General features: G+C 43.9%; 75 pseudogenes; all 75 read right to left on the bottom strand.

Annotated features, from left to right (window-relative positions):
• Positions 1 to 39: 39 nt before the first annotated feature.
• LOC146737337 (5S ribosomal RNA) lies at positions 40 to 159 on the bottom strand (annotated as a pseudogene).
• Positions 160 to 253: 94 nt separating this feature from the next.
• LOC146737336 (5S ribosomal RNA) lies at positions 254 to 373 on the bottom strand (annotated as a pseudogene).
• Positions 374 to 469: 96 nt separating this feature from the next.
• On the bottom strand, positions 470 to 589 carry LOC146737335 (5S ribosomal RNA; annotated as a pseudogene).
• A 96-nt stretch (positions 590 to 685) lies between these two features.
• LOC146737334 (5S ribosomal RNA) lies at positions 686 to 804 on the bottom strand (annotated as a pseudogene).
• A 96-nt stretch (positions 805 to 900) lies between these two features.
• LOC146737333 (5S ribosomal RNA) lies at positions 901 to 1,020 on the bottom strand (annotated as a pseudogene).
• A 96-nt stretch (positions 1,021 to 1,116) lies between these two features.
• Positions 1,117 to 1,236, bottom strand: LOC146737332 (5S ribosomal RNA; annotated as a pseudogene).
• A 96-nt stretch (positions 1,237 to 1,332) lies between these two features.
• Positions 1,333 to 1,452, bottom strand: LOC146737331 (5S ribosomal RNA; annotated as a pseudogene).
• A 97-nt stretch (positions 1,453 to 1,549) lies between these two features.
• LOC146737330 (5S ribosomal RNA) lies at positions 1,550 to 1,669 on the bottom strand (annotated as a pseudogene).
• A 96-nt stretch (positions 1,670 to 1,765) lies between these two features.
• LOC146737329 (5S ribosomal RNA) lies at positions 1,766 to 1,885 on the bottom strand (annotated as a pseudogene).
• A 96-nt stretch (positions 1,886 to 1,981) lies between these two features.
• On the bottom strand, positions 1,982 to 2,101 carry LOC146737328 (5S ribosomal RNA; annotated as a pseudogene).
• A 96-nt stretch (positions 2,102 to 2,197) lies between these two features.
• Positions 2,198 to 2,317, bottom strand: LOC146737327 (5S ribosomal RNA; annotated as a pseudogene).
• Positions 2,318 to 2,412: 95 nt separating this feature from the next.
• Positions 2,413 to 2,532, bottom strand: LOC146737326 (5S ribosomal RNA; annotated as a pseudogene).
• A 96-nt stretch (positions 2,533 to 2,628) lies between these two features.
• On the bottom strand, positions 2,629 to 2,748 carry LOC146737325 (5S ribosomal RNA; annotated as a pseudogene).
• A 309-nt stretch (positions 2,749 to 3,057) lies between these two features.
• LOC146737324 (5S ribosomal RNA) lies at positions 3,058 to 3,177 on the bottom strand (annotated as a pseudogene).
• A 96-nt stretch (positions 3,178 to 3,273) lies between these two features.
• On the bottom strand, positions 3,274 to 3,393 carry LOC146737323 (5S ribosomal RNA; annotated as a pseudogene).
• A 96-nt stretch (positions 3,394 to 3,489) lies between these two features.
• Positions 3,490 to 3,609, bottom strand: LOC146737322 (5S ribosomal RNA; annotated as a pseudogene).
• Positions 3,610 to 3,705: 96 nt separating this feature from the next.
• LOC146737321 (5S ribosomal RNA) lies at positions 3,706 to 3,825 on the bottom strand (annotated as a pseudogene).
• A 96-nt stretch (positions 3,826 to 3,921) lies between these two features.
• LOC146737320 (5S ribosomal RNA) lies at positions 3,922 to 4,041 on the bottom strand (annotated as a pseudogene).
• A 96-nt stretch (positions 4,042 to 4,137) lies between these two features.
• Positions 4,138 to 4,257, bottom strand: LOC146737319 (5S ribosomal RNA; annotated as a pseudogene).
• A 95-nt stretch (positions 4,258 to 4,352) lies between these two features.
• Positions 4,353 to 4,472, bottom strand: LOC146737318 (5S ribosomal RNA; annotated as a pseudogene).
• A 96-nt stretch (positions 4,473 to 4,568) lies between these two features.
• Positions 4,569 to 4,688, bottom strand: LOC146737317 (5S ribosomal RNA; annotated as a pseudogene).
• A 309-nt stretch (positions 4,689 to 4,997) lies between these two features.
• Positions 4,998 to 5,117, bottom strand: LOC146737316 (5S ribosomal RNA; annotated as a pseudogene).
• Positions 5,118 to 5,213: 96 nt separating this feature from the next.
• On the bottom strand, positions 5,214 to 5,333 carry LOC146737315 (5S ribosomal RNA; annotated as a pseudogene).
• Positions 5,334 to 5,429: 96 nt separating this feature from the next.
• On the bottom strand, positions 5,430 to 5,549 carry LOC146737314 (5S ribosomal RNA; annotated as a pseudogene).
• Positions 5,550 to 5,645: 96 nt separating this feature from the next.
• LOC146737313 (5S ribosomal RNA) lies at positions 5,646 to 5,765 on the bottom strand (annotated as a pseudogene).
• Positions 5,766 to 5,861: 96 nt separating this feature from the next.
• Positions 5,862 to 5,981, bottom strand: LOC146737312 (5S ribosomal RNA; annotated as a pseudogene).
• A 96-nt stretch (positions 5,982 to 6,077) lies between these two features.
• LOC146737311 (5S ribosomal RNA) lies at positions 6,078 to 6,197 on the bottom strand (annotated as a pseudogene).
• A 96-nt stretch (positions 6,198 to 6,293) lies between these two features.
• On the bottom strand, positions 6,294 to 6,413 carry LOC146737310 (5S ribosomal RNA; annotated as a pseudogene).
• A 96-nt stretch (positions 6,414 to 6,509) lies between these two features.
• Positions 6,510 to 6,629, bottom strand: LOC146737309 (5S ribosomal RNA; annotated as a pseudogene).
• A 96-nt stretch (positions 6,630 to 6,725) lies between these two features.
• Positions 6,726 to 6,845, bottom strand: LOC146737308 (5S ribosomal RNA; annotated as a pseudogene).
• Positions 6,846 to 6,941: 96 nt separating this feature from the next.
• LOC146737307 (5S ribosomal RNA) lies at positions 6,942 to 7,061 on the bottom strand (annotated as a pseudogene).
• A 94-nt stretch (positions 7,062 to 7,155) lies between these two features.
• LOC146737306 (5S ribosomal RNA) lies at positions 7,156 to 7,275 on the bottom strand (annotated as a pseudogene).
• Positions 7,276 to 7,371: 96 nt separating this feature from the next.
• LOC146737305 (5S ribosomal RNA) lies at positions 7,372 to 7,491 on the bottom strand (annotated as a pseudogene).
• A 96-nt stretch (positions 7,492 to 7,587) lies between these two features.
• On the bottom strand, positions 7,588 to 7,707 carry LOC146737304 (5S ribosomal RNA; annotated as a pseudogene).
• A 96-nt stretch (positions 7,708 to 7,803) lies between these two features.
• On the bottom strand, positions 7,804 to 7,922 carry LOC146737303 (5S ribosomal RNA; annotated as a pseudogene).
• Positions 7,923 to 8,018: 96 nt separating this feature from the next.
• LOC146737302 (5S ribosomal RNA) lies at positions 8,019 to 8,138 on the bottom strand (annotated as a pseudogene).
• A 96-nt stretch (positions 8,139 to 8,234) lies between these two features.
• LOC146737301 (5S ribosomal RNA) lies at positions 8,235 to 8,354 on the bottom strand (annotated as a pseudogene).
• Positions 8,355 to 8,450: 96 nt separating this feature from the next.
• Positions 8,451 to 8,570, bottom strand: LOC146737300 (5S ribosomal RNA; annotated as a pseudogene).
• A 94-nt stretch (positions 8,571 to 8,664) lies between these two features.
• Positions 8,665 to 8,784, bottom strand: LOC146737299 (5S ribosomal RNA; annotated as a pseudogene).
• A 96-nt stretch (positions 8,785 to 8,880) lies between these two features.
• Positions 8,881 to 9,000, bottom strand: LOC146737298 (5S ribosomal RNA; annotated as a pseudogene).
• A 96-nt stretch (positions 9,001 to 9,096) lies between these two features.
• On the bottom strand, positions 9,097 to 9,216 carry LOC146737297 (5S ribosomal RNA; annotated as a pseudogene).
• Positions 9,217 to 9,312: 96 nt separating this feature from the next.
• On the bottom strand, positions 9,313 to 9,432 carry LOC146737296 (5S ribosomal RNA; annotated as a pseudogene).
• A 96-nt stretch (positions 9,433 to 9,528) lies between these two features.
• LOC146737295 (5S ribosomal RNA) lies at positions 9,529 to 9,648 on the bottom strand (annotated as a pseudogene).
• Positions 9,649 to 9,744: 96 nt separating this feature from the next.
• Positions 9,745 to 9,864, bottom strand: LOC146737294 (5S ribosomal RNA; annotated as a pseudogene).
• A 96-nt stretch (positions 9,865 to 9,960) lies between these two features.
• Positions 9,961 to 10,080, bottom strand: LOC146737293 (5S ribosomal RNA; annotated as a pseudogene).
• Positions 10,081 to 10,176: 96 nt separating this feature from the next.
• LOC146737292 (5S ribosomal RNA) lies at positions 10,177 to 10,296 on the bottom strand (annotated as a pseudogene).
• A 96-nt stretch (positions 10,297 to 10,392) lies between these two features.
• LOC146737291 (5S ribosomal RNA) lies at positions 10,393 to 10,512 on the bottom strand (annotated as a pseudogene).
• A 94-nt stretch (positions 10,513 to 10,606) lies between these two features.
• Positions 10,607 to 10,726, bottom strand: LOC146737290 (5S ribosomal RNA; annotated as a pseudogene).
• A 96-nt stretch (positions 10,727 to 10,822) lies between these two features.
• LOC146737289 (5S ribosomal RNA) lies at positions 10,823 to 10,942 on the bottom strand (annotated as a pseudogene).
• A 96-nt stretch (positions 10,943 to 11,038) lies between these two features.
• LOC146737288 (5S ribosomal RNA) lies at positions 11,039 to 11,157 on the bottom strand (annotated as a pseudogene).
• Positions 11,158 to 11,253: 96 nt separating this feature from the next.
• Positions 11,254 to 11,373, bottom strand: LOC146737287 (5S ribosomal RNA; annotated as a pseudogene).
• A 96-nt stretch (positions 11,374 to 11,469) lies between these two features.
• On the bottom strand, positions 11,470 to 11,589 carry LOC146737286 (5S ribosomal RNA; annotated as a pseudogene).
• Positions 11,590 to 11,685: 96 nt separating this feature from the next.
• LOC146737285 (5S ribosomal RNA) lies at positions 11,686 to 11,805 on the bottom strand (annotated as a pseudogene).
• Positions 11,806 to 11,899: 94 nt separating this feature from the next.
• LOC146737284 (5S ribosomal RNA) lies at positions 11,900 to 12,019 on the bottom strand (annotated as a pseudogene).
• Positions 12,020 to 12,115: 96 nt separating this feature from the next.
• Positions 12,116 to 12,235, bottom strand: LOC146737283 (5S ribosomal RNA; annotated as a pseudogene).
• Positions 12,236 to 12,331: 96 nt separating this feature from the next.
• LOC146737282 (5S ribosomal RNA) lies at positions 12,332 to 12,451 on the bottom strand (annotated as a pseudogene).
• Positions 12,452 to 12,756: 305 nt separating this feature from the next.
• LOC146737281 (5S ribosomal RNA) lies at positions 12,757 to 12,876 on the bottom strand (annotated as a pseudogene).
• Positions 12,877 to 12,972: 96 nt separating this feature from the next.
• On the bottom strand, positions 12,973 to 13,092 carry LOC146737280 (5S ribosomal RNA; annotated as a pseudogene).
• Positions 13,093 to 13,188: 96 nt separating this feature from the next.
• LOC146737279 (5S ribosomal RNA) lies at positions 13,189 to 13,308 on the bottom strand (annotated as a pseudogene).
• A 96-nt stretch (positions 13,309 to 13,404) lies between these two features.
• On the bottom strand, positions 13,405 to 13,524 carry LOC146737278 (5S ribosomal RNA; annotated as a pseudogene).
• A 95-nt stretch (positions 13,525 to 13,619) lies between these two features.
• Positions 13,620 to 13,739, bottom strand: LOC146737277 (5S ribosomal RNA; annotated as a pseudogene).
• A 96-nt stretch (positions 13,740 to 13,835) lies between these two features.
• On the bottom strand, positions 13,836 to 13,955 carry LOC146737276 (5S ribosomal RNA; annotated as a pseudogene).
• Positions 13,956 to 14,049: 94 nt separating this feature from the next.
• Positions 14,050 to 14,169, bottom strand: LOC146737275 (5S ribosomal RNA; annotated as a pseudogene).
• A 96-nt stretch (positions 14,170 to 14,265) lies between these two features.
• On the bottom strand, positions 14,266 to 14,385 carry LOC146737274 (5S ribosomal RNA; annotated as a pseudogene).
• Positions 14,386 to 14,481: 96 nt separating this feature from the next.
• LOC146737273 (5S ribosomal RNA) lies at positions 14,482 to 14,601 on the bottom strand (annotated as a pseudogene).
• Positions 14,602 to 14,697: 96 nt separating this feature from the next.
• Positions 14,698 to 14,816, bottom strand: LOC146737272 (5S ribosomal RNA; annotated as a pseudogene).
• A 96-nt stretch (positions 14,817 to 14,912) lies between these two features.
• LOC146737271 (5S ribosomal RNA) lies at positions 14,913 to 15,032 on the bottom strand (annotated as a pseudogene).
• Positions 15,033 to 15,128: 96 nt separating this feature from the next.
• On the bottom strand, positions 15,129 to 15,248 carry LOC146737270 (5S ribosomal RNA; annotated as a pseudogene).
• A 94-nt stretch (positions 15,249 to 15,342) lies between these two features.
• Positions 15,343 to 15,462, bottom strand: LOC146737269 (5S ribosomal RNA; annotated as a pseudogene).
• A 96-nt stretch (positions 15,463 to 15,558) lies between these two features.
• Positions 15,559 to 15,678, bottom strand: LOC146737268 (5S ribosomal RNA; annotated as a pseudogene).
• Positions 15,679 to 15,774: 96 nt separating this feature from the next.
• On the bottom strand, positions 15,775 to 15,894 carry LOC146737267 (5S ribosomal RNA; annotated as a pseudogene).
• A 305-nt stretch (positions 15,895 to 16,199) lies between these two features.
• On the bottom strand, positions 16,200 to 16,319 carry LOC146737266 (5S ribosomal RNA; annotated as a pseudogene).
• A 96-nt stretch (positions 16,320 to 16,415) lies between these two features.
• On the bottom strand, positions 16,416 to 16,535 carry LOC146737265 (5S ribosomal RNA; annotated as a pseudogene).
• Positions 16,536 to 16,629: 94 nt separating this feature from the next.
• LOC146737264 (5S ribosomal RNA) lies at positions 16,630 to 16,749 on the bottom strand (annotated as a pseudogene).
• Positions 16,750 to 16,845: 96 nt separating this feature from the next.
• Positions 16,846 to 16,965, bottom strand: LOC146737263 (5S ribosomal RNA; annotated as a pseudogene).
• Positions 16,966 to 17,023: the final 58 nt, after the last annotated feature.

Raw genomic sequence — 17,023 nt, 5'->3', positions numbered from 1 at the left:
GAAAAAGTTGGTATGTACGGTGGAATAAAAATGTTGATGAGCGTACTGCACGTGGTATTCCCAGCCGGTCTCACATCCAAGTACTAACCACGCCCGATGCAGCTTAACTTCAGTGATAGGACGAGAACGGGTGTATTCTGCAATGGTTTGGCAGTAGGCTGAATATTCGTCGGAATTGGATGTAACTTAATACTTCGGCTAGGCAACAAATCCCGGGAAATATGGTATGTACGGTGGAATAAAAATGTTGATAAGCCTACTGCACGTGGTATTCACAGCCGGTCTCCCATGCAAGTACTAACCATGCCCTATGCAGATTAACTTCAATGATCAGACGAGAACTGGTGTATTCTGCATTGGTTTGGCAGTAGGCTGAATATTCGACCGAATTGTATGTCATTTAATGCTTCATCTAGGCAAAAAATCATTGGAAAAAGTTAGCATGTAATGTGGAATAAAAATGTTGATGAGCCTACTGCACGAGGTATTCCCCGCCGGTCTCTCGTGCAAGTACTAACCATGCCCGATGCGGCTTAGCTTCAGTGATCGGACGAGAACTGGTGTAATCTGCAATGGTTTGGCAGTAGGCTGAATATTTGTCGGAATTGGATTTCAATTAATGCTTCGGCTAGGCAAACAATCACGGGAAAAAGTTGGTATGTACGGTGGAATTAAAATGTTGATGAGCCTAATGCACGTGGTATTCCCAGCCGGTCTCCATGCATGTACTAACCACGCCCGATGCAGCTTAACTTCAGTGATCGGACGAGAACTGGTGTATTCTGCAATGGTTTGGCAGTAGGCTGAATATTCGTCCTAATTGTATGTCATTTAATGCTTCGTCTAGGCAAAAAATCATGGGAAAAAGTTAGCATGTAATGTGGAATAAAAATGTTGATGAGCCTACTGCACGAGGTATTCCCAGCCGGTCTCCCGTGCAAGTACTAACCACGCCCGATGCGGCTTAGCTTCAGTGATAGGACGAGAACTGGTGTATTCTGCAATGGTTTGGCAGTAGGCTGAATATTTGTCGGAATTGGATTTCAATTAATGATTCGGCTAGGCAAAAAATCACGGGAAAAAAGTGGTATGTATGGTTGAATAAAAATGTTGATAAGCCTACTGCACTTTTTAATCCCAGCAGGTCTCCCATGCAAGTACTAACCACGCCCGATGCAGCTTAACATCAGTGATCGGACGAGAACTGGTGTATTCTGCAATGGTTTGGCAGTAGACTGAATATTCGTCGGAATTGGATGTAATTTAATACTTCGGCAAAGCAACAAATCCCGGGAAATAGTTGGTATGTACGGTGGAATTAAAATGTTGATGAGCGTACTGCACGTGGTATTCCCAGCCTGTCTCACATCCAAGTACTAACCACGCCCGATGCAGCTTAACTTCAGTGATCGGACGTGAACTGGTGTATTCTGCATTGGTTTGGCAGTAGGCTGAATATTCGTTGCAATTGGATGTCATTTATTGCTTCGGCTAGGCAAAAAAAACATGGGAAAATGTTAGTATGTAATGTGGAATAAAAATGTTGATGAGCCTACTGCACGTGGTATTCTCAGCGAGTCTCCCATGCAAGTACTAACCATGCACGATGCGGATTAACTTCAGTGATCGGACGTGAACTGGTGTATTCAGCAATGGTTAGGCAGTAGGCTGAATATTCGTCCGAATTGTATGTCATTTAATGCTTCGTCTAGGCAAAAAATCATGGGAAAATGTTAGCATGTAATGTGGAATAAAAATGTTGATGAGCCTACTGCACGAGGTATTCCCAGCCGATCTCCCGTGCAAGTACTAACCACGCCCGATGCGGCTTAGCTTCAGTGATCGGACGAGAACTGGTGTATTCTGCAATGGTTTGGCAATAGGCTGAATATTTGTCGGAATTGGATTTCAAATAATGCTTCGGCTAGGCAAAAAATCACGGGAAAAAGATAGTATGTATGGTGGAATAAAAATGTTGATAAGCCTACTGCACGTGGTATTCCCAGCCGGTCTCCCATGCAAGTACTAACCACGCCCGATGCAGATTAACTTCAGTGATCGGACGAGAACTGGTGTATTCTGCAATGGGTTGGCAGTAGGCTAAATATTCGTCGGAATTGGATGTCGTTTAATGCTTCGGCTATGCAAAAAATCATGGAAAAAGGTTCGTATGTACGGTGGAATAAAAATGTTCATTAGCCTACTGCAGGTGGTATTCCCAGCCGGTCTCCCACGCAAGTACTAACCACGCCCGATGCAGCTTAACTTCAGCGATCGGACGAGAACTGGTGTATTCTGCAATGGTTTGGCAGTAGGCTGAATATTCGTCGGAATTGGATGTAATTAAATACTTCGCTTAGGCAACAAATCGCGGGAAAAAATGGTATGTACGGTTGAATAAAAATGTTGATAAGCCTACTGCACGTGGTATTCCCAGCCGGTCTCCCATGCAAGTACTAACCATGCCCGATGCAGATTAACTTCAGTGATCGGACGAGAACTGGTGTATTCTGCATTGGTTTGGCAGTAGTCTGAATATTCCTCGGAATTGGATGTAATTTAATACTTCGGCTAGGCAAAAAATCATGGAAAAATGTTAGTATGTACGGTGGAATAAAAATGTTCATCAGCCTACTGCAGATGGTTTTCCCAGCCGATCTCCCACGCAAGTACTAACCACGCCCGATGCAGCTTAACTTCAGTGATCGGACGAGAACTGGTGTATTCTGCAATGATTTGGCAGTAGGCTGAATATTCGTCGGAATTGGATGTAATTTTTTACTTCGGCTAGGCAACAAATCCCGGGAAATATGGTATGTACGGTGGAATAAAAATGTTGATAAGCCTACTGCACGTGGTATTCACAGCCGGTCTCTTATGCAAGTACTAACCATGCCCTATGCAGATTAACTTCAATGATCAGCGAGAACTGGTGTATTCTGCATTGGTTTGGCAGTAGGCTGAATATTCGTTGCAATTGGATGTCATTTAATGCTTCGTCTAGGCAAAAAATCATGGGAAAAAGTTAGTATGTAATGTGGAATAAAAATGTTTATGAGCCTACTGCACGAGGTATTCCCCGCCGGTCTCTCGTGCAAGTACTAACCACGCCCGATGCGGCTTAGCTTCAGTGATCGGACGAGAACTGGTGTATTCTGCAATGGTTAGGCAGTAGGCTGAATATTCGACCGAATTGTATGTCATTTAATGCTTCGTCTAGGCAAAAAATCATTGGAAAAAGTTAGCATGTAATGTGGAATAAAAATGTTTATGAGCCTACTGCACGAGGTATTCCCCGCCGGTCTCTCGTGCAAGTACTAACCACGCCCGATGCGGCTTAGCTTCAGTAATCGGACGAGAACTGGTGTATTCTGCAATGGTTTGGCAGTAGACTGAATATTCGTCGGAATTGGATTTCAATTAATGATTCGGCTAGGCAAAAAATCACGGGAAAAAAGTGGTATGTATGGTTGAATAAAAATGTTGATAAGCCTACTGCACTTTTTAATCCCAGCAGGTCTCCCATGCAAGTTCTAACCACGCCCGATGCAGCTTAACATCAGTGATCGGACGAGAACTGGTGTATTCTGCAATGGTTTGGCAGTAGACTGAATATTCGTCGGAATTGGATGTAATTTAATACTTCGGCTAGGCAACAAATCCTGGGAAAAAGTTGGTATGTACGGTGGAATTAAAATGTTGATGAGCGTACTGCACGTGGTATTACCAGCCTGTCTCACATCCAAGTACTAACCACGCCCGATGCAGCTTATCTTCAGTGATCGGACGAGAACTGGTGTATTCTGCAATGGTTTGGCAGTAGGCTGAATATTCATCCTAATTTTATGTCATTTAATGCTTCGTCTAGGCAAAAAATCATGGGAAAAAGTTAGCATGTAATGTGGAATAAAAATGTTGATAAGCCTACTGCACGTGGTATTCCCAGCCGGTCTCCCATGCAAGTACTAACCACGCCCGATGCAGATTAACTTCAGTGATCGGACGAGAACTGGTGTATTCTGCAATGGGTTGGCAGTAGTCTAATTATTCGTCGGAATTGGATGTCGTTTAATGCTTCGGCTATGCAAAAAATCATGGAAAAAGGTTCGTATGTACGGTGGAATAAAAATGTTCATTAGCCTACTGCAGGTGGTATTCCCAGCCGGTCTCCCACGCAAGTACTAACCACGCCCGATGCAGCTTAACTTCAGCGATCGGACGAGAACTGGTGTATTCTGCAATGGTTTGGCAGTAGGCTGAATATTCGTCGGAATTGGATGTAATTAAATACTTCGGCTAGGCAACAAATCGCGGGAAAAAATGGTATGTACGGTTGAATAAAAATGTTGATAAGCCTACTGCACGTGGTATTCCCAGCCGGTCTCCCATGCAAGTACTAACCATGCCCGATGCAGATTAACTTCAGTGATCGGACGAGAACTGGTGTATTCTGCATTGGTTTGGCAGTAGGCTGAATATTCCTCGGAATTGGATGTAATTTAATACTTCGGCTAGGCAAAAAATCATGGAAAAATGTTAGTATGTACGGTGGAATAAAAATGTTCATCAGCCTACTGCAGATGGTTTTCCCAGCCGATCTCCCACGCAAGTACTAACCACGCCCGATGCAGCTTAACTTCAGTGATCGGACGAGAACTGGTGTATTCTGCAATGATTTGGCAGTAGGCTGAATATTCGTCGGAATTGGATGTAATTTTTTACTTCGGCTAGGCAACAAATCCCGGGAAATATGGTATGTACGGTGGAATAAAAATGTTGATAAGCCTACTGCACGTGGTATTCACAGCCGGTCTCTTATGCAAGTACTAACCATGCCCTATGCAGATTAACTTCAATGATCAGCGAGAACTGGTGTATTCTGCATTGGTTTGGCAGTAGGCTGAATATTCGTTGCAATTGGATGTCATTTAATGCTTCGTCTAGGCAAAAAATCATGGGAAAAAGTTAGTATGTGCGGTGGAATAAAAATGTTTATGAGCCTACTGCACGAGGTATTCCCCGCCGGTCTCTCGTGCAAGTACTAACCACGCCCGAGGCGGCTTAGCTTCAGTGATCGGACGAGAACTGGTGTATTCTGCAATGGTTAGGCAGTAGGCTGAATATTCGACCGAATTGTATGTCATTTAATGCTTCGTCTAGGCAAAAAATCATTGGAAAAAGTTAGCATGTAATGTGGAATAAAAATGTTTATGAGCCTACTGCACGAGGTATTCCCCGCCGGTCTCTCGTGCAAGTACTAACCACGCCCGATGCGGCTTAGCTTCAGTAATCGGACGAGAACTGGTGTATTCTGCAATGGTTTGGCAGTAGACTGAATATTCGTCGGAATTGGATTTCAATTAATGATTCGGCTAGGCAAAAAATCACGGGAAAAAAGTGGTATGTATGGTTGAATAAAAATGTTGATAAGCCTACTGCACTTTTTAATCCCAGCAGGTCTCCCATGCAAGTACTAACCACGCCCGATGCAGCTTAACATCAGTGATCGGACGAGAACTGGTGTATTCTGCAATGGTTTGGCAGTAGACTGAATATTCGTCGGAATTGGATGTAATTTAATACTTCGGCTAGGCAACAAATCCCGGGAAAAAGTTGGTATGTACGGTGGAATTAAAATGTTGATGAGCGTACTGCACGTGGTATTACCAGCCTGTCTCACATCCAAGTACTAACCACGCCCGATGCAGCTTATCTTCAGTGATCGGACGAGAACTGGTGTATTCTGCAATGGTTTGGCAGTAGGCTGAATATTCATCCTAATTTTATGTCATTTAATGCTTCGTCTAGGCAAAAAATCATGGGAAAAAGTTAGCATGTAATGTGGAATAAAAATGTTGATGAGCCTACTGCACGAGGTATTCCCAGCCGGTCTCCCGTGCAAGTACTAACCACGCCCGATGCGGCTTAGCTTCAGTGATAGGACGAGAACTGGTGTATTCTGCAATGGTTTGGCAGTAGGCTGAATATTTGTCGGAATTGGATTTCAATTAATGATTCGGCTAGGCAAAAAATCACGGGAAAAAGTTGGTATGTACGGTGGAATAAAAATATTGATAAGCCTACTGCGTGTGGTATTCCCAGCCGGTCTCCCATGCAAGTACTAACCACGCCCGATGCAGCTTAACTTCAGTGATCGGACGAGAACTGGTGTATTCTGCAATGGTTTGGCAGTAGGCTGAATATTTGTCGGAATTGGATTTCAATTAATGCTTCGGCTAGGCAAAAAATCACGGGAAAAAGATAGTATGTATGGTGGAATAAAAATGTTGATAAGCCTACTGCACGTGGTATTCCCAGCCGGTCTCCCATGCAAGTACTAACCACGCCCGATGCAGTTTAACTTCAGTGATCGGACGAGAACTGGTGTATTCTGCAATGGGTTGGCAGTAGGCAAAATATTCGTCGGAATTGGATGTCGTTTAATGCTTCGGCTATGCAAAAAATCATGGAAAAATGTTCGTATGTATGGTGGAATAAAAATGTTCATTAGCCTACTGCAGGTGGTATTCCCAGCCGGTCTCCCACGCAAGTACTAACCACGCCCGATGCAGCTTAACTTCAGCGATCGGACGAGAACTGGTGTATTCTGCAATGGTTGGGCAGTAGGCTGAATATTCCTCGGAATTGGATGTAATTAAATACTTCGGCTAGGCAACAAATCGCGGGAAAAAAATGGTATGTACGGTTGAATAAAAATGTTGATAAGCCTACTGCACGTGGTATTCCCAGCAGGTCTCCCATGCAAGTACTAACCATGCCCGATGCAGATTAACTTCAGTGATCGGACGAGAACTGGTGTATTCTGCATTGGTTTGGCAGTAGGCTGAATATTCCTTGGAATTGGATGTAATTTAATACTTCGGCTAGGCAAAAAATCATGGAAAAAAGTTAGTATGTACGGTGGAATAAAAATGTTCATCAGCCTACTGCAGATGGTTTTCCCAGCCGATCTCCCACGCAAGTACTAACCACGCCCGATGCAGCTTAACTTCAGTGATCGGACGAGAACTGGTGTATTCTGCAATGATTTGGCAGCAGGCTGAATATTCGTCGGAATTGGATGTACTTTTTTACTTCGGCTAGGCAACAAATCCCGGGAAATATGGTATGTACGGTGGAATAAAAATGTTCATCAGCCTACTGCAGATGGTTTTACCAGCCGATCTCCCACGCAAGTACTAACCACGCCCGATGCAGCTTAACTTCAGTGATCGGACGAGAACTGGTGTATTCTGCAATGGTTAGGCAGTAGGCTGAATATTCGACCGAATTGTATGTCATTTAATGCTTCGTCTAGGCAAAAAATCATTGGAAAAAGTTAGCATGTAATGTGGAATAAAAATGTTGATGAGCCTACTGCACGAGGTATTCCCCGCCGGTCTCTCGTGCAAGTACTAACCACGCCCGATGCGGCTTAGCTTCAGTGATCGGACGAGAACTGGTGTATTCTGCAATGGTTTGGCAGTAGGCTGAATATTTGTCGGAATTGGATTTCAATTAATGCTTTGGCTAGGCAAAAAATCACGGGAAAATGTTGGTATGTACGGTGGAATAAAAATATTGATAAGCCTACTGCACGTGGTATTCCCAGCCGGTCTCCCATGCAATTACTAACCATGCCCGATGCAGATTAACTTCAGTGATCGGACGAGAACTGGTGTATTCTGCATTGGTTTGGCAGTAGGCTGAATATTCTTCGCAATCAGATGTCATTTAATGCTTCGCCTAGGCAAAAAATCATGGGAAAAAGTTGGTACGTACGGTGGAATTAAAATGATGATGAGCCTAATGCACGTGGTATTCCCAGCCGGTCTCCATGCATGTACTAACCACGCCCGATGCAGCTTAACTTCAGTGATCGGACAAGAACTGGTGTATTCTGCAATGGTTTGGCAGTAGGCTGAATATTCGTCCTAATTGTATGTCATTTAATGCTTCGTCTAGGCAAAAAATCATGGGAAAAAGTTAGCATGTAATGTGGAATAAAAATGTTGATGAGCCTACTGCACGAGGTATTCCCAGCCGGTCTCCCGTGCAAGTACTAACCACGCCCGATGCGGCTTAGCTTCAGTGATAGGACGAGAACTGGTGTATTCTGCAATGGTTTGGCAGTAGGCTGAATATTCATCAGAATTGGATTTCAATTAATGATTCGGCTAGGCAAAAAATCACGGGAAAAAAGTGGTATGTATGGTTGAATAAAAATGTTGATAAGCCTACTGCACTTTTTAATCCCAGCAGGTCTCCCATGCAAGTACTAACCACGCCCGATGCAGCTTAACTTCAGTGATCGGACGAGAACTGGTGTATTCTGCATTGGTTTGGCAGTAGGCTGAATATTCCTCGGAATTGGATGTAATTTAATACTTCGGCTAGGCAAAAAATCATGGAAAAAAGTTAGTATGTACGGTGGAATAAAAATGTTCATCAGCCTACTGCAGATGGTTTTCCCAGCCGATCTCCCACGCAAGTACTAACCACGCCCGATGCAGCTTAACTTCAGTGATCGGACGAGAACTGGTGTATTCTGCAATGATTTGGCAGTAGGCTGAATATTCGTCGGAATTGGATGTAATTTTTTACTTCGGCTAGGCAACAAATCCCGGGAAATATGGTATGTACGGTGGAATAAAAATGTTCATCAGCCTACTGCAGATGGTTTTCCCAGCCGATCTCCCACGCAAGTACTAACCATGCCCGATGCAGATTAACTTCAGTAATCGGACGAGAACTGGTGTATTCTGCAATGGTTTGGCAGTAGACTGAATATTCGTCCTAATTGTATTTCAATTAATGATTCGGCTAGGCAAAAAATCACGGGAAAAAAGTGGTATGTATGGTTGAATAAAAATGTTGATAAGCCTACTGCACTTTTTAATCCCAGCAGGTCTCCCATGCAAGTACTAACCACGCCCGATGCAGCTTAACATCAGTGATCGGACGAGAACTGGTGTATTCTGCAATGGTTTGGCAGTAGACTGAATATTCGTCGGAATTGGATGTAATTTAATACTTCGGCTAGGCAACAAATCCCGGGAAAAAGTTGGTATGTACGGTGGAATTAAAATGTTGATGAGCGTACTGCACGTGGTATTACCAGCCTGTCTCACATCCAAGTACTAACCACGCCCGATGCAGCTTATCTTCAGTGATCGGACGAGAACTGGTGTATTCTGCAATGGTTTGGCAGTAGGCTGAATATTCATCCTAATTTTATGTCATTTAATGCTTCGTCTAGGCAAAAAATCATGGGAAAAAGTTAGCATGTAATGTGGAATAAAAATGTTGATGAGCCTACTGCACGAGGTATTCCCAGCCGGTCTCCCGTGCAAGTACTAACCACGCCCGATGCGGCTTAGCTTCAGTGATAGGACGAGAACTGGTGTATTCTGCAATGGTTTGGCAGTAGGCTGAATATTTGTCGGAATTGGATTTCAATTAATGATTCGGCTAGGCAAAAAATCACGGGAAAAAGTTGGTATGTACGGTGGAATAAAAATATTGATAAGCCTACTGCGTGTGGTATTCCCAGCCGGTCTCCCATGCAAGTACTAACCACGCCCGATGCAGCTTAACTTCAGTGATCGGACGAGAACTGGTGTATTCTGCAATGGTTTGGCAGTAGGCTGAATATTTGTCGGAATTGGATTTCAATTAATGCTTCGGCTAGGCAAAAAATCACGGGAAAAAGATAGTATGTATGGTGGAATAAAAATGTTGATAAGCCTACTGCACGTGGTATTCCCAGCCGGTCTCCCATGCAAGTACTAACCACGCCCGATGCAGTTTAACTTCAGTGATCGGACGAGAACTGGTGTATTCTGCAATGGGTTGGCAGTAGGCAAAATATTCGTCGGAATTGGATGTCGTTTAATGCTTCGGCTATGCAAAAAATCATGGAAAAAGGTTCGTATGTATGGTGGAATAAAAATGTTCATTAGCCTACTGCAGGTGGTATTCCCAGCCGGTCTCCCACGCAAGTACTAACCACGCCCGATGCAGCTTAACTTCAGCGATCGGACGAGAACTGGTGTATTCTGCAATGGTTGGGCAGTAGGCTGAATATTCGTCGGAATTGGATGTAATTAAATACTTCGGCTAGGCAACAAATCGCGGGAAAAAAATGGTATGTACGGTTGAATAAAAATGTTGATAAGCCTACTGCACGTGGTATTCCCAGCAGGTCTCCCATGCAAGTACTAACCATGCCCGATGCAGATTAACTTCAGTGATCGGACGAGAACTGGTGTATTCTGCATTGGTTTGGCAGTAGGCTGAATATTCCTTGGAATTGGATGTAATTTAATACTTCGGCTAGGCAAAAAATCATGGAAAAAAGTTAGTATGTACGGTGGAATAAAAATGTTCATCAGCCTACTGCAGATGGTTTTCCCAGCCGATCTCCCACGCAAGTACTAACCACGCCCGATGCAGCTTAACTTCAGTGATCGGACGAGAACTGGTGTATTCTGCAATGATTTGGCAGCAGGCTGAATATTCGTCGGAATTGGATGTACTTTTTTACTTCGGCTAGGCAACAAATCCCGGGAAATATGGTATGTACGGTGGAATAAAAATGTTCATCAGCCTACTGCAGATGGTTTTACCAGCCGATCTCCCACGCAAGTACTAACCACGCCCGATGCAGCTTAACTTCAGTGATCGGACGAGAACTGGTGTATTCTGCAATGGTTAGGCAGTAGGCTGAATATTCGACCGAATTGTATGTCATTTAATGCTTCGTCTAGGCAAAAAATCATTGGAAAAAGTTAGCATGTAATGTGGAATAAAAATGTTGATGAGCCTACTGCACGAGGTATTCCCCGCCGGTCTCTCGTGCAAGTACTAACCACGCCCGATGCGGCTTAGCTTCAGTGATCGGACGAGAACTGGTGTATTCTGCAATGGTTTGGCAGTAGGCTGAATATTTGTCGGAATTGGATTTCAATTAATGCTTTGGCTAGGCAAAAAATCACGGGAAAATGTTGGTATGTACGGTGGAATAAAAATATTGATAAGCCTAATGCACGTGGTATTCCCAGCCGGTCTCCATGCATGTACTAACCACGCCCGATGCAGCTTAACTTCAGTGATCGGACAAGAACTGGTGTATTCTGCAATGGTTTGACAGTAGGCTGAATATTCGTCCTAATTGTATGTCATTTAATGCTTCGTCTAGGCAAAAAATCATGGGAAAAAGTTAGCATGTAATGTGGAATAAAAATGTTGATGAGCCTACTGCACGAGGTATTCCCAGCCGGTCTTCCGTGCAAGTACTAACCACGCCCGATGCGGCTTAGCTTCAGTGATAGGACGAGAACTGGTGTATTCTGCAATGGTTTGGCAGTAGGCTGAATATTCATCGGAATTGGATTTCAATTAATGATTCGGCTAGGCAAAAAATCACGGGAAAAAAGTGGTATGTATGGTTGAATAAAAATGTTGATAAGCCTACTGCACTTTTTAATCCCAGCAGGTCTCCCATGCAAGTACTAACCACGCCCGATGCAGCTTAACTTCAGTGATCGGACGAGAACTGGTGTATTCTGCATTGGTTTGGCAGTAGGCTGAATATTCCTCGGAATTGGATGTAATTTAATACTTCGGCTAGGCAAAAAATCATGGAAAAAAGTTAGTATGTACGGTGGAATAAAAATGTTCATCAGCCTACTGCAGATGGTTTTCCCAGCCGATCTCCCACGCAAGTACTAACCACGCCCGATGCAGCTTAACTTCAGTGATCGGACGAGAACTGGTGTATTCTGCAATGATTTGGCAGTAGGCTGAATATTCGTCGGAATTGGATGTAATTTTTTACTTCGGCTAGGCAACAAATCCCGGGAAATATGGTATGTACGGTGGAATAAAAATGTTCATCAGCCTACTGCAGATGGTTTTCCCAGCCGATCTCCCACGCAAGTGCTAACCACGCCCGATGCAGCTTAACTTCAGTGATCGGACGAGAACTGGTGTATTCTGCAATGGTTAGGCAGTAGGCTGAATATTCGACCGAATTGTATGTCATTTAATGCTTCGTCTAGGCAAAAAATCATTGGAAAAAGTTAGCATGTAATGTGGAATAAAAATGTTGATGAGCCTACTGCACGAGGTATTCCCCGCCGGTCTCTCGTGCAAGTACTAACCACGCCCGATGCGGCTTAGCTTCAGTGATCGGACGAGAACTGGTGTATTCTGCAATGGTTTGGCAGTAGGCTGAATATTTGTCGGAATTGGATTTCAATTAATGCTTTGGCTAGGCAAAAAATCACGGGAAAAAGTTGGTATGTACGGTGGAATAAAAATATTGATAAGCCTACTGCACGTGGTATTCCCAGCCGGTCTCCCGTGCAAGTACTAACCACGCCCGATGCGGCTTAGCTTCAGTGATCGGACGAGAACTGGTGTATTCTGCAATGGTTTGGCAGTAGGCTGAATATTTGTCGGAATTGGATTTCAATTAATGCTTTGGCTAGGCAAAACATCACGGGAAAAAGTTGGTATGTAATGTGGAATAAAAATGTTGATGAGCCTACTGTATTCCCAGCCGGTCTCCCGTGCAAGTACTAACCACGCCCGATGCGGCTTAGCTTCAGTGATCGGACGAGAACTGGTGTATTCTGCAATGGTTTGGCAGTAGGCTGAATATTCGTCGGAATTGGATGTAACTTAATACTTCGGCTAGGCAAAAAATCACGGGAAAAAGTTGGTATGTACGGTGGAATAAAAATATTGATAAGCCTACTGCACGTGGTATTCCCAGCCGGTCTCCCGTGCAAGTACTAACCACGCCCGATGCGGCTTAGCTTCAGTGATCGGACGAGAACTGGTGTATTCTGCAATGGTTTGGCAGTAGGCTGAATATTTGTCGGAATTGGATTTCAATTAATGCTTCGGCTAGGCAAAAAATCACGGGAAAAAGTTGGTATGTACGGTGGAATAAAAATATTGATAAGCCTACTGCGTGTGGTATTCCCAGCCGGTCTCCCATGCAAGTACTAACCACGCCCGATGCAGCTTAACTTCAGTGATCGGACGAGAACTGGTGTATTCTGCAATGGTTTGGCAGTAGGCTGAATATTTGTCGGAATTGGATTTCAATTAATGCTTCGGCTAGGCAAAAAATCACGGGAAAAAGATAGTATGTATGGTGGAATAAAAATGTTGATAAGCCTACTGCACGTGGTATTCCCAGCCGGTCTCCCATGCAAGTACTAACCACGCCCGATGCAGTTTAACTTCAGTGATCGGACGAGAACTGGTGTATTCTGCAATGGGTTGGCAGTAGGCAAAATATTCGTCGGAATTGGATGTCGTTTAATGCTTCGGCTATGCAAAAAATCATGGAAAAAGGTTCGTATGTATGGTGGAATAAAAATGTTCATTAGCCTACTGCAGGTGGTATTCCCAGCCGGTCTCCCACGCAAGTACTAACCACGCCCGATGCAGCTTAACTTCAGCGATCGGACGAGAACTGGTGTATTCTGCAATGGTTGGGCAGTAGGCTGAATATTCCTCGGAATTGGATGTAATTAAATACTTCGGCTAGGCAACAAATCGCGGGAAAAAATGGTATGTACGGTTGAATAAAAATGTTGATAAGCCTACTGCACGTGGTATTCCCAGCAGGTCTCCCATGCAAGTACTAACCATGCCCGATGCAGATTAACTTCAGTGATCGGACGAGAACTGGTGTATTCTGCATTGGTTTGGCAGTAGGCTGAATATTCCTCGGAATTGGATGTAATTTAATACTTCGGCTAGGCAAAAAATCATGGAAAAAAGTTAGTATGTACGGTGGAATAAAAATGTTCATCAGCCTACTGCAGATGGTTTTCTCAGCCGATCTCCCACGCAAGTACTAACCACGCCCGATGCAGCTTAACTTCAGTGATCGGACGAGAACTGGTGTATTCTGCAATGATTTGGCAGCAGGCTGAATATTCGTCGGAATTGGATGTACTTTTTTACTTCGGCTAGGCAACAAATCCCGGGAAATATGGTATGTACGGTGGAATAAAAATGTTCATCAGCCTACTGCAGATGGTTTTACCAGCCGATCTCCCACGCAAGTACTAACCACGCCCGATGCAGCTTAACTTCAGTGATCGGACGAGAACTGGTGTATTCTGCAATGGTTAGGCAGTAGGCTGAATATTCGACCGAATTGTATGTCATTTAATGCTTCGTCTAGGCAAAAAATCATTGGAAAAAGTTAGCATGTAATGTGGAATAAAAATGTTGATGAGCCTACTGCACGAGGTATTCCCCGCCGGTCTCTCGTGCAAGTACTAACCACGCCCGATGCGGCTTAGCTTCAGTGATCGGACGAGAACTGGTGTATTCTGCAATGGTTTGGCAGTAGGCTGAATATTTGTCGGAATTGGATTTCAATTAATGCTTTGGCTAGGCAAAAAATCACGGGAAAATGTTGATATGTACGGTGGAATAAAAATATTTATAAGCCTACTGCACATGGTATTCCCAGCCGGTCTCCCATGCAATTACTAACCATGCCCGATGCAGATTAACTTCAGTGATCGGACGAGAACTGGTGTATTCTGCATTGGTTTGGCAGTAGGCTGAATATTCTTCGCAATCAGATGTCATTTAATGCTTCGCCTAGGCAAAAAATCATGGGAAAAAGTTGGTACGTACGGTGGAATTAAAATGTTGATGAGCCTAATGCACGTGGTATTCCCAGCCGGTCTCCATGCATGTACTAACCACGCCCGATGCAGCTTAACTTCAGTGATCGGACAAGAACTGGTGTATTCTGCAATGGTTTGGCAGTAGGCTGAATATTCATCGGAATTGGATTTCAATTAATGATTCGGCTAGGCAAAAAATCACGGGAAAAAAGTGGTATGTATGGTTGAATAAAAATGTTGATAAGCCTACTGCACTTTTTAATCCCAGCAGGTCTCCCATGCAAGTACTAACCACGCCCGATGCAGCTTAACTTCAGTGATCGGACGAGAACTGGTGTATTCTGCATTGGTTTGGCAGTAGGCTGAATATTCCTCGGAATTGGATGTAATTTAATACTTCGGCTAGGCAAAAAATCATGGAAAAAAGTTAGTATGTACGGTGGAATAAAAATGTTCATCAGCCTACTGCAGATGGTTTTCCCAGCCGATCTCCCACGCAAGTACTAACCACGCCCGATGCAGCTTAACTTCAGTGATCGGACGAGAACTGGTGTATTCTGCAATGATTTGGCAGTAGGCTGAATATTCGTCGGAATTGGATGTAATTTTTTACTTCGGCTAGGCAACAAATCCCGGGAAATATGGTATGTACGGTGGAATAAAAATGTTCATCAGCCTACTGCAGATGGTTTTCCCAGCCGATCTCCCACGCAAGTGCTAACCACGCCCGATGCAGCTTAACTTCAGTGATCGGACGAGAACTGGTGTATTCTGCAATGGTTAGGCAGTAGGCTGAATATTCGACCGAATTGTATGTCATTTAATGCTTCGTCTAGGCAAAAAATCATTGGAAAAAGTTAGCATGTAATGTGGAATAAAAATGTTGATGAGCCTACTGCACGAGGTATTCCCCGCCGGTCTCTCGTGCAAGTACTAACCACGCCCGATGCGGCTTAGCTTCAGTGATCGGACGAGAACTGGTGTATTCTGCAATGGTTTGGCAGTAGGCTGAATATTTGTCGGAATTGGATTTCAATTAATGCTTTGGCTAGGCAAAAAATCATGGGAAAAAGTTGGTATGTACGGTGGAATAAAAATATTGATAAGCCTACTGCACGTGGTATTCCCAGCCGTTCTCCCGTGCAAGTACTAACCACGCCCGATGCGGCTTAGCTTCAGTGATCGGACGAGAACTGGTGTATTCTGCAATGGTTTGGCAGTAGGCTGAATATTTGTCGGAATTGGATTTCAATTAATGCTTTGGCTAGGCAAAAAATCACGGGAAAAAGTTGGTATGTAATGTGGAATAAAAATGTTGATGAGCCTACTGTATTCCCAGCCGGTCTCCCGTGCAAGTACTAACCACGCCCGATGCGGCTTAGCTTCAGTGATCGGACGAGAACTGGTGTATTCTGCAATGGTTTGGCAGTAGGCTGAATATTCGTCGAAATTGGATGTAATTTAATACTTCGGCTAGGCAACAAATCCCGGGAAAAAGTTGGTATGTACGGTGGAATAAAAATGTTGATAAGCCTACTGCACGTGGTATTCCCAGCCGGTCTCCCATGCAATTACTAAGCATGCCCGATGCAGATTAACTTCAGTGATCGGACGAGAACTGGTGTATTCTGCATTGGTTTGGCAGTAGGCTGAATATTCTTAGCAATTAGATGTCATTTAATGCTTCGGCTATGCAAAAAATCATGGAAAAAGGTTAGTATGTACGGTGGAATAAAAATGTTCATTAGCCTACTGCAGATGGTATTCCCAGCCGATCTCCCACGCAAGTACTAACCACGCCCGATGCAGCTTAACTTCAGTGATCGGACGATAACTGGTGTATTCTGCAATGGTTTGGCAGTAGGCTGAATATTCGTCGGAATTGGATGTAATTTTTTACTTCGGCTAGGCAACAAATCCCGGGAAATATGGTATGTACGGTGGAATAAAAATGTTGATAAGCCTACTGCACGTGGTATTCCCAGCCGGTCTCCCATGCAAGTACTAACCATGCCCTATGCAGATTAACTTCAATGATGAGACGAGAACTGGTGTATTCTGCATTGGTTTGGCAGTAGGCTGAATATTCGTCGCAATTGGATGTCATTTAATGCTTCGTCTAGGCAAAAAATCATGGGAAAAAGTTAGTATGTAATGTGGACTAAAAATGTTCATCATCCTACTGCACGTGGTATTCCCAGCCGGTCTCCCATGCAAGTACTAATCACGCCCGATCCAGCTTAACTTCAGTGATCGGACGAGAACTGGTGTATTCTGCAATGGTTAGGCAGTAGGCTGAATATTCTACCGAATTGTATGTCATTTAATCCTTCGTCAAGGCAAAAAATCATTGG

The sequence above is a fragment of the Saccoglossus kowalevskii genome, chromosome 11 (assembly GCF_978046115.1).
Source record: "Saccoglossus kowalevskii chromosome 11, keSacKowa6.1, whole genome shotgun sequence".
NCBI classification, from domain to species: domain Eukaryota; kingdom Metazoa; phylum Hemichordata; class Enteropneusta; family Harrimaniidae; genus Saccoglossus; species Saccoglossus kowalevskii.
Note: the sequence above shows the minus strand (reverse complement) of the source record. Positions and strands in the feature narration are given on the sequence as shown.